The sequence below is a fragment of the Pipra filicauda genome, unplaced genomic scaffold (genome assembly GCF_003945595.2).
Source record: "Pipra filicauda isolate LSUMZ 115617 unplaced genomic scaffold, ASM394559v2 scaffold157_size4220110_pilon, whole genome shotgun sequence".
NCBI classification, from domain to species: domain Eukaryota; kingdom Metazoa; phylum Chordata; class Aves; order Passeriformes; family Pipridae; genus Pipra; species Pipra filicauda.
The window spans coordinates 317,051-328,972 of record NW_024104073.1 but is presented as its reverse complement, the minus strand read 5'-3'; positions in this window follow the sequence as shown (position 1 = coordinate 328,972).

The following is an 11,922-nucleotide window of genomic DNA, read 5'->3' as shown; positions in this document are numbered from 1 at the left end:
TTTCTTCTTGCTGCCTCCAGAAGTGGTACCTGCTCACCTACATGCTGCTTGCTGGTCTACAGAATCATTGAATCATTTAGTTGGAAAAGATCTCTAAGATCATCAAGTCTGACCATTAACCCAGCACTGCCAAGTCCACCACTAAGTGGACTAGTGACACATCTCCACATCTTTTAAACACCTGCAGGGCCTATTTGCCTCAGTTTTGCTTTCCTGTTTGTTTATTGCTAAGAATGATTTCAGAGGTGCAGGCAAGTCTCCTGCAGCCCACCAGGACCTTTGGGCTTGGTGTCCGTGACCCATGGCCACGCCAGATACGAACCAGCACTTCTTCTTCAGCATACTGCAGGCTAATGGCAAAGCAGCCAAGGCTTGGGCTGCCCCCAGGAAACTGGGACATTCAGGAAAAGAAACAAAAAGGATTCCTGGATGATTAAAAGCAATGCCTTGCAGGACTGACCCACTGTTGGGGCAGAGAGTCCCTTTGCAGGACCATGAATTCTACTGATAAGATCTGAGGTTTCCCTGTGGGACAGTTCAGGGACTGAACAGGTTAACTGAGAGAAAACACATTAGATCTTTAGAAACAGTATAGGGCAGCTCTGCACTGTGTAGAAAGAAAACCCAGCATACGGCTGGATAATCTTGTGATATTTTAAAGAAATTGTGCCCCCTGCTGATTTAATTAAGTTTTTTTTTAGCCTCAGCTCTAAACTTGGTGAGAACATTCAAACATACTGATTAGCGTTCAAGGTCAATAATTCAGATGTCCTGCTGGATAGTAAAAATCTTCTCTTTCAACACTGAAATAAGATGCTTATTATTGATTTTTGGAAGCAGAAGGCAAAAGATGAATGGTATATCCTTGGCAGGGCCAGCATTCTGAGACCCTGTCTAGCATTTTACATGTCCTTTGTAGCATTTAATGGGGAAATAAAAGCCAGGAATAATAATAATACAAGCAGAAATTTGTGACCAGGGGATTTGGCAGGTTTATGAAGTCTCTGCTTGTGACTTACTTGCTTGGTAAAATTATATCATTTTCTAGCCTGCCTACAAAGGACAGTCATTGGCTGCCTCTTTAAAATGATCATGAGTGATTCACAAAAAAAAAAAAAAAATAGATCACTGTGGAATAACAATCACTGTTGTTTTATGAGATGGTTGGTTATATCCAGTATCCCACATCAACTCTCTCAATGGCCAGTAACATGAAAAAAATGCATTTTTTTTTCTTCCAGAAAATCTCAGCTATGTCAAATCAGCTAGCACAGAGGTTACTTCTAGCACAGGTCAGACAGCAAAAGTAGGAAAGAAAGGAGGAAACCCCAGCAGTGTGCTGGGGCTCCAGCCAACCCCACACTCCAGTCCCACAGTGGGGCCGGGTACAGGCTCACACTCCCCAGGAAAGGGCCAATAAACCTCCATTTCCCATTGCCCCATTTCCATCTGGCAGTCTGGGGCCACTGGAGCTGTGGTACAGATTTAAGCTCATCCAACATTTCTTTCCCCTAAAATCCTCTTTACTGTGCTTTCTGGTGCTGCACTGTGCTCTGCTATTGTTAATTCATGGATCAGAGACATTTTCTTTTGCCTTTCCTCTCCCAGTCACCAGATCGCAAACCTGCCTTCACTAGGAGGTCATTGAGTACCCTCTAGTGGATATTTTGGAAAACATATCTCAGGTCTTTATTGGTCTCTGGAGTCTTGGCAGCAGCTCTCCGGAAAGCCTTGTGTTTATAGTTAAGGTACACAGGGGATGAATTACAGTAAGCACAGCACATGGAAACAGTTGCAAACTCTTACAAGAGCTCCTTCTCTTTGGTTAAATCAAACATGAAGGGTAAACAAGATTAAAAATCAATACTTCAAGACAAACTGGTTGATTTTTTTATCTAGTAGATGTATACAAGGCAAAAATACCTGTAAGGAAAAATCAATCTGCCAAAAGCATTCAACTTCAGTTTTTGGAATTGCCTGAGATGGCATTGGGTCCCCAACATACGGCATCCAAGGACAGGCTCCTGGTAGAAGCAAGAATATGACCCCATGATTGGCCTCCTTATCCCTTTTTTATTAGCTTTATTAATCATGTATATTTGTGGGTTTTTTTTCTAAACTAACTAATGCATTTGCTTTCTGCTTCCCATGATCTGATTGTGGTAGGTTAGTCATCACAGACAGCCGAAATCCCTTCCAGCCACTCACTCACACACACCCCCTTCATCCCAGGTCTTGTGTCAAGGTAGGACAGGGACCTTGGTAACTTGCCAGTTACCATTGCAGGCAAACTAGACTTGATGGGGAGGGGGACAATATTTTAAGTTGTTGCCAATTAAAATAGATTCATGTAGAGAGAAACAAGGATAAACATTAATATTATATCTTTCTTCTGCTTTTCACAGCCTTAGCTTCGTTTCCAACTCCTTTAGCTCCTTTCCTCCCCAGATTGCACAGGGGGATAGGGAATGGGAGCTGGGGTCACTGCACAACTGCTGCTTCTTCCTCCTCATGTTTTTCCCCTGCTCCAGCATGGGGTCCTCCCTGGGCTGCAGTTCTTCAGGATAAATCTGCTCCAGTGTGGGTCCTCAACAGTGTGGTGGATATGTTCCTCAGCTCCTGAAGTACCTCCTCCCCTGCTCTCTTCCTTCTCCTCCTCCGACCTTGGTGTCCCCTCTGCTGTTTCTCACTTTGTCCCTTCTCCCCTGCCCACCCAGAGTTGTCTGCTCTTTCTAATACAACTTACAAATTTTTCACTAAAGTGTTGTATGGCACTGAACCAAGAGATTCACAGAAAACCAAATATCTGCCTACACAGAGTGCAGACAAAGAGTGCAGGAAAAAAAACCCCTCAAACTGTTCCTTCCTCTTCTTCATCACAGTGAGCAGCATTAGTTTCTGTTGCTGTCATCTATCAGTCCAGTCCCTCTGTCAGCAGTCTCATCAGTTTGCCTTGGGTTGATGTCAGACTAAATGTTGTACAATTACCAGGCTCATCTTTATGCCTTTTATCAGTGGCTTAATGCTAATGCTCTGTAAGACTTCAGGAATTTCCCTGGTACACCAGGATGTTCTCAAAATGAAGATAAGTGGGCCAATTATCTCCTAGGCAGATTTTCCAGGCCTGAGTATGTAGCAAGACTTAAACCTGTTTATGTCTAATACAGATTTTTAACATGCTCACTTACAACTTAGCAGCTAAAAAAAGTCACTTCTCTCATTTTGCTTGAAAATACCATCTTGCTTGTTTCTAAATGCATAATAAAAATGTCTATCTATCTGTCTTTATTTCTTCTCTACCATCTCCTTAGTAGGGTATCACTGCTGCCAGCTGTTTTTCAAGGATATCCATCAGGCTTTGCCCTCGGCATGTCTCATGTCTCACCAGGAGCACAAGTTCTATGCTGGTCTGCTGGATATTTCATACAAAATACAGCACCTCTGGCAGCTTAAAAGGCTTCTAGACCTCTCCTGGTGGGATGCTGTAAGTTCATCTCCTTTTCTAATGTCTTTTCTTGTGGAGCTTTTGGCCATGGCTCCTGGAGCTGGACCTCATATGCACTGTTCTTATTCCAAATTCTGAATTTTCAATTTCTGAACCACCCTGATGGATGGAATTTTGCCTTTTGCTGGGAATCATCATTATTTCCAGCAAGTAGCTAGCTGTTTGTCATGATTTAAAAGAAAACCAGACTGTCTCTATATACAGGAAGGTAAAAGATGAGCCAGCTGAGCCTTGAACCCTCTCTCTAACCTCTTATTTCAGGTCCTTCTTAGTCCACCCTCTTCACTAACAGCTGGGACACCTACAGTCTCCCTCTGCCCTCTCCCTGTGTTAGTCTAAGTGTCCAAATAGTGAGTGTTTGGTAAGTACACATTTTCAGTAATGGGCAGGGGTTATCTGAGGAGCTTCTCAGTCATTGGAAAGTGGTCCTGATCTGAGCACAGGTTTGGGCTAGAAGGTCACCAGAGAGATCTCCCAGGCTACATTATTCTATAATTCTATGTAAAAATGTGGTATATCACATAGTAAGATAGCTGAAAGTATTAAAAAGAGGTAGAAGTGGGGTACAGGATGAGATATAAGACATAACTACATTATTGAAAAAATTTGGACTTTTTTATTTTATTTCCTGAAGTAAAAATCTGCAGGAAGTGTATAACCATTTTTTTTTATATTCCCTAATCCAGTGATTTTTTAAATTACTTTGAAGGTTTTCCATTGATGCCAGGTTGCTGTGCTGGTGCCCAGGCATGTACCCAGTACCCTATGATGTACATTTTCCTTGTTGGCTCCTCTGTTACACAGAACCTGTGCTCTCTGGTGAGACAGCAATAACACTGCTGTTTTGAAAGCAGAGTCACCTGCATTTGCTAGTAATACATTCAAAATCTGTGCCATTTCTGGCTGTGTTTTAGCCAGGGCTCTGAAATACCTGGGGCCACAAGAAGAAGTTATCCAGCATCAGGAAAAGCTAAAAGTGGTTTTCTAAGGAACCAGACTTGACTTTTCAGAGATGCTCTGTAAGTACACATCTACCACACAGGAGACTTGTGTGGCCTCTCCAGAGCTAGCAAGTCCACGGATTTGGCTTTGAGAGTTAAGTGGTGCATGAAAGGATTTTTTCCCTTTCTCTTACTCCACAGGCTTCAGAGAGTTTCCTATGGCATTGGAAAACAGGATGCATTGTATTTGCACAGCAAGGTTTTGGTAGCAGGGGTCTACAAGGGTGGCTTCTGTGAGAAGCTGCTAGAAACTTTCTCCACGTCCAACAGAGACAATGCCAGCCAGCTCCACTGGCCAAGGCTGAGCCTATCAGTGACAGTGGTAGCATCTCTGGGATAATGGATTTAAGAAGGGGGGAAAAGGTACTGCCTGGGAGCAAACTGTAGCCAAAGAGGAGAAGAGTGAAAATATGTGAGACGAAGAACTCTGCAGAAACAAAGGTCAGTGAAGAAGCAGGGGAAGGAGGTGCTCCAGGTGCCAGAGTAGAGATTCCCTTGAAGCCTGTGGGGAAGACCATGGTGAGGCAGGTTGTCCCCCTGCAGCCCATGAAGGTTCATGCTGGAGCAGGGATCCACCTGCAGCCCCTGGAGGATCCCACACTGGAGCAGGGGAAGTGTAAGGAGTCCTCTCTTTGAGGAGGAAGGAGTGGTAGAAACAATGTATGATGGGGACTGCAGTCCCCATTCCCTGTGCCCCTGCGCTGCTGGGAAGGAGGAGGTAGAGATATCAGAGGTGAAGTTGAGCCTGGAAGAAGGGAGGGGTGTGGAGAAGTTGTTTTAAGATTTGTTTTTATTTCTCATTACTGTACTCTGGTGTTAATTGGCAATAAATTATACTAATTTCCCCAAGTCAAGCCTCTTTTGTCTGTGATAGTAACTGGTGAATGATCTCTCCCTGCCTTTATCTCAACCCATGAACTGTTTGTTGCATTTTCTCTGCCTTGCCCAGCTGAGGAGGGCAGTCATAGAGAGATGCTTCAGTGGGCACACAGCGTCCAGACAGGGTCAACCCACCACACAAGGACATGCCAGCTCAAGCACCAAAGAGACAGTCTGCTTTACAGATCAATCAGAAGTGGTTTTTTTCTGTGTGATTTCAGGTGCAGTCAACAAGCACTTATAACAAAAAAAATAAATTGGCTTAGCCAGCTCTTCAAGGGGTGTGAGCTGCCACCCATGGTAATTTCAGTGTGATACCTGCTGCCTTCCCCTTTGTAAAAGGCCGTTTGAGTGACTCATACACTCATCTACTCACATTCCTGGCTTCTTAAACTACACCACTTACTCTGTCTGGGGCACAAAATTTCCAAATTGTTTTTAAAAGTCATTTTCTTATGTGTGTGAGTGTGTATTCACAGAGCCTTCTTTTGAAAGACAGGCATTGCCAGCCTGCACACTGAGAGACAGGGTTGGCAGCAGGAAGTCACCATCCTCCCTGGTCTTCCTCACCTCACTCACACTTGCTTTTACCTGCAAAGGGATGGAACTGTGTCCTCCCTCCCCACAGGTGCCAGTTGAGACACAGAGCTGCCAGGAACTCTCTGTCTCTCCCTGGCAAGAGGAGTCTTGCCCTTTTCTGATTAGACTGTGAAGTTAGGATGCTGACCCAAACAGAAAGGCAGGATCTGCGGGCACTTCCTCCCCCTGCTTTACCACTAGGCAGAGGAAGAAAGCACCATGGTTCCAAACCCTCCCTCCTTTGGATCCCCCCACACCAGCTCAGATGTGCACCATTTCAAAGAACTTTCAAAATCTTTCCTAAAGAGCATAACCATTTTTATTTTTAATTAGCACAGATGGCAGTAACTACTTTTGAAGAGGTACAAGGAGGTCCACAACTCCCCAGCCCTGCAAAGAGAGGTGCAGGGTGTTGGCATGGTGTGTGGCAGTGCTTCCCATGGTGGCAGTCCCATGAGGCTATGCTTTCCCAATGCCTCCAGTGAGACATCCACTTGGGAAAGCAGCTCTTCTGGTTACATTTAGCTGCTTAATCCTTTTCTTTCCTTCTCCAGAAGTGACAACTTTTCTGTTTGCACCTCCATTTCATCACCACTCCCCTCTGCAGCTGCCCTGCATTTTTTTTTTTGCCTAACAGCATGTAATTAATCAGCTCTGGTTTATAATAAAATATGACGCCCATTTAATAGACTGAGTCACTGGTAGAACCAAGCAAAATGAGCCTATGGGAAGGATGGCAGGGGAGATAACACAGGGCTGTCAGCAGGCGAGGGGCAGGCCTGCCTTGCACAGCCAGCGCTCTTCAGAGGCAGCCGGGGCGACACCAAGACCAAGCCTGCTCCTGTTTCCCTGTTGCTTGGTGATGTTTTGGCATGTTTTCCTGCCTAAGCCAGCGTCTCTGTGGTAGGAGCCAGATCGGTCACTCCTTTCCATAAGTGATGGGCAGGAGCTGAGGGTTAGTCTGGGAATGAGGAAATACAGAGAATGGTTGGAGCAGAGAGGTGATGGCCACCCCTGTAGGGACACTTGCCCTCTGGACAAGGTGAAGGAGCTGGACCCCACCGAGGGGATGAGCCTTTTGCGGGAGGCACTAGCCTCATTCCTGAGCTGTTGCTGGCTTTTCAAACATTGGGCCAATTTCTAGTTGTAGCCTTTTTTGTTGATGGCTGTGGTACAGTCACAGTGTTAATTTTCACTAGAGGGTGATAAAATACGTATATAAACACCTTGCAAAACCAGCTGATCACCGGCACTGTATTTCACGTGCTCTAGACTCGCAGGACAGAGCAGTTCGGTGACATTATAAAAATCTCCCTCCTGTGGCTCAGCAAAAGTAAAAGCTAAGGAAGAGTCGTTCTTGTGCAGCTGACAAAGGCTTTAGGACTTGCACACAAACAGCTAAACTGGTGTGTTTGGGACTGCTCATGAATAACACCAGAAAGATGCTGGAGGTTTTACAATTTACTTCACAAGAGCTGTAGAAAAATACAGCGCCAGCAGATTAGTTTAATTTTAACATTAGAAAAAGAGAAAATAGCCTGGATACACTGAGGAGGCGGTAAAACACAATTAGCCTTCAAAATAAAAGTGAAAAGTGCAACACCATGATTTTGGAAGGATGGGTGTCTGGGTGTATATATGTAGACATATGTAGCAAAAATAAACAGTTTCTGATTTTATGGCTAACACAACTGCTATTGTGGTAGAAGCTTTTAAAGAAAAACTGTTTTAGCTCTATGTCAAGCAATTATGAATGTTTCCATCTGACTGCTTTTCAGCTGTTAGAAAATGCTTATCTAGGAATTTTTTATGATGTAAGCTAATTACATCCCAAATTAAAAAAGACTTTATTATTAATGAATAAGATACTGGATTTGGCATTAGCTTTCAGCATTCAGCACAATTTCTATTAATGCTGCGCAAACTAATTCAGTCTCTTATCCCCGAAACTGCAAAAGCTGTGATGGTACAAATCACACGTTGCAGCATATTCACTGCACGAGAAGATTCAGGGTGCTCTGGGGACGGGCAGGAGAGCAAAAGCTCTGCCAGTTCTCGATGTTTCTCCATACCACCATCCCCCAGGAGGCAGCAGTGGCCGTAGCACCTCATTTCCAGCCCCTTGGTATGACAAGTCCTGCACTGAACTTGAAGACAGAGCACCAGCCCTGTGTTAGCCTGCCATGGCTGCAGAAGGAACGGGATCAAAGGAGAGAGTCATCCTTACCCAAGTTCTTGCAAGTCTTGTTTCTGGTTGTTTACCAAGTATTCCAACCACTTTGTAAATGCCTTTTTTTTTTTTTGTTCTTGGAAAAATATTAACAAAGAGCTAGGATTTACACAAATTACCTACCCTGCTTTTTACTGTTAAATTAATAATCTCCTCACTTTATAGTGCTGCCAGGAGGGATAATACTATTGTTAAGGCATGACACCACACTGCAGAAAGGGTGTCTGCTCAAAGGTTGTTCAATCCTCCCACCCTTGCCTATAAACCACTGGAAAACCTACAAACCTCCCGCAGTTTGCACAGTAGCTATTCCGCATAAACTACAGGTCTTCTATTTTGCTCTCCTTTCCCTGTTAAGGCAAGAAATAGTCCAAAGCTAAACACCTGAGAGTGGTCTTTTACTGATGTTGAGGAGCTCTTGAAAGCAGCTTTTCCTTCTGCTGGTATGTGGACACCAGAAAAGCCATTTTATGATTGCCCATCAGTTAAAGTCTTAAAACCGTGGAGGTGGAGCTGCAGAAACGCCCTTCCTATTGATGCCAGAACATTACTTAGCTCTTCCTTAGAAAACATCAGCAGTTAGGAAAGGCTCCAAGTTTTCCCAAGGAAACACTGTAGTGAAACACATCATCCAACTGGCTGTGCCTTCACTACCGCTCACCTGTATCTGTCCCTGCATCGTGTAATCTGGTGACAGCTTGCAGGTTGCGCAAACCTGCTAAACTCAATTGCCACCCAGAAAATGTTTTGCAAGTGGATGGAGTTTCCAGCTACAGGCAGGCATGTTCACTTCCCTACTAAATCACCTGGAACAAATATTCAGCATCTGTTATTTCTATTTAGTTACCTATTTAAATTTCTGCTCAGTCAATCCAGTAAGTCCTCAAAGGCAAACTAGTCCCAAGAAATAGGATTAATGAGTGATGAGAATGTTGTAATTTTAAAAGTGGGTCAGGGCCAAATATTGCTATAGTTTCTAATTCTTTTGACTTTCACAGGATGCCAGGGCCATCCCTCTGGGTGTGGATGGATTATTCCTTGCTAACATAACATGCTCCTTCTGCTACAGAAATTTCCAGTTTCAGGAACTGAAATTCTGGCAAAAACGTTCAGACAACATTATATCTTAAAAAAAAGAAATCAAGAAACATAATTAATTAGTCCACCACCATTTCTGATTGAGTATATCATTAATCTCTTTTCTAAAGCACTCTTCACAACTGTAATGGCTATTTTATCTAAGCAACAAAGAGAAACAGGCTTCAGTTCAGGCTTTAAAACCTGATAATGATTTTCTTAATTCTATGGAATTCTTTTAAATTTGTAATTTAGATCCAGAACGCACTGCTCACCAGGTCACAATGATGTTGAGAGCTAATCTTGCTGTCTGGCATTATGCCTACAATGGGAGATTTGCTCAGTGAAGGAGGCACTGCACAGCATTCTGTTCCTGTTCTAACAAAGAATTACACTGCCTCAAGATGTCATGCTGCCAAAATTGTTACACCAAAAATTAAATTGAGAACAGAGCCCCAGATCACTTGACTGGATAAAACAACACGTTATTTTCAGCATCCTTGCAATGTAAAAGCAAGAAACCACTAACACTTTGTGCATCTGTTTGTAACCCAGCACATGTTCCAACTGCCCATGAAAAACATACGTCTAGATATGATGTGAAGAAAATACCAAGAATATTTAGGTCAGATTAAAATACCCACTTACTCTCCAGTCAGTTGTTAACATTCCAAACAAAACACATTACAAAGTAAATGGATTCCTTCTACCTAATGTGTCACCTATTGAGTTGAGCAGCCATCTTCTAGTACTTGTCATGAATAGATGAGAGCCCTGTGCTGCTCCCTGGTAGCCAGTGGCAGGACCAGAGACTCACAGAGTCAAAGACTCAAAGTGTTGAAAGAATGAGAAACTGTCTTATCACCAAAAATGGTCTGAAACATACACATATGGTACCTTGCAAAAGTCAGTATGAAAAAAAATTACAGGCTTGCTTAATCTGGAATTCAAGCTATTGTCCTAATAGTTCCGTTCAAGTATTTTAGTAAATCAATACCTCTACAGTTTTCAACAGGTTTCAGACAACATCTTCCAGATCCAAGAGATTTTGTAGACCTGTGAGACAGATAACTTATGCCAACTGCTTATCAAGATGGTACTACAGGTGTATTCCAAAGTGCTGGTGGAACCAGAGGCATTCAGGAGAGTCTGGGCTACAGATGTTGCACATAAAGTCTCATATCTGATCCCTTATCAAAAGCAGATTTAATAAAGTGTCAGAAAGCATGAAAAAGGTCTGCCTACGCACTGGTCTGCAGCAAAAGCAGGGTTTTCTCAGTAAGGAATCTGCTGCACCCAATTGATAAGTTGAACTGATAAGTTCAAAATACATTGTCACTTCAAGTGTTTTACTGAGGTAATTATACCTTCATTGTAAAGTCATTAAAAAAAAACTAAATAGGAAAAAAAAAAGATTTTGGTACTTATTTTTTTATTATCCTCCAAACTTCTTAGTGTGCAATGTGAGGTCTAAATGGTAAGTGTGCTCTTATAAATTCTGTTAGCTTCATGGAGTATCCTTAGTGAAAATACTCACTGAAATAAGTACAACTTCACATATAGAACACCAAAAAGCATAAAAAAGCCAGGATGAGAATTTTTACCTGTGCAAGAAAATATTTATCTAGTTACCTGACTTTGAAATAAAAAAACCCCAAACCAAAGGTCAGATTTATATAAAAATCTGGTTTTTATTAAATTCTGATCACAGAAAAGAGTAGCTCAGTATAAAATCTCTAACAAAGTGATTTTATAGTGCAATAAACTCTGTCTCTTGCAGCCATAAGCTCTGGTTATGAATGTACTATATGCCTTCATATCACAGAATACAAAACTGGAGTTTGTCCTTGTAGCCCCATTTTTATTAAGCAGGAAGACAAAATTTAATAAAAACCTCTTCCTTTTTCTAGCTTACTGTATCCAGAACACCCAGTTTTGTTATGGTATTTTGAGACCATTAAATGCAAAATACTGTTACTACTCAACCTGCTCGGACTGTGCGGCTGCTGTTCCGCATTTCAGACAGTAAGAAAACTCACTTCACATGCCCCGGTGACAAATGTCACAGCAGTAAATTATTCCCTGAACACACACCACAATCTTTATCCAAGGAGCCACACTGGCAGAGCAGAGAGGCATGCACGGTGATTGAAGAGGGCAAATGGGAAAAAAGGAAAATTTCTCAGTAAAAATCTAGCTACTAAACAAAGTCTCATTTCCTGAATAAATCCTAAAAGGGTGTGGGTTTTTTCCTATTTAATTTGAGCACTTCCAGCATATTTGATTTCTGTCAAGCAACTAAAAACTGAAAAGCATGATAGGCTCTCTACAAGTACTGAATCCAGAGACACATTTTCTTTGAACTCTGTACCTCATGCTGTCAGTAGAAAATGTTCCAACACCTCCAGCCAAGTGTGGTGTTTTGAGAATAGGTAGAACTGCAAAAAACATTCCTCCTTGGTCCAAGGACTTCTCCTGCCCCATCTGCCAAATGTATGGAAAGCAAGTCCAGGTGAGAATCTGTTGTCTAGTAATGACTAGCAGGCTAGATGGACCCCAACTGCTGTGCCCTGTGTCCAAGAGCAGCATTTGAGGTGAAGCCAGTGTATCAAATGATGCCATGGACATGAAACCCTTGCCTATAAAATACT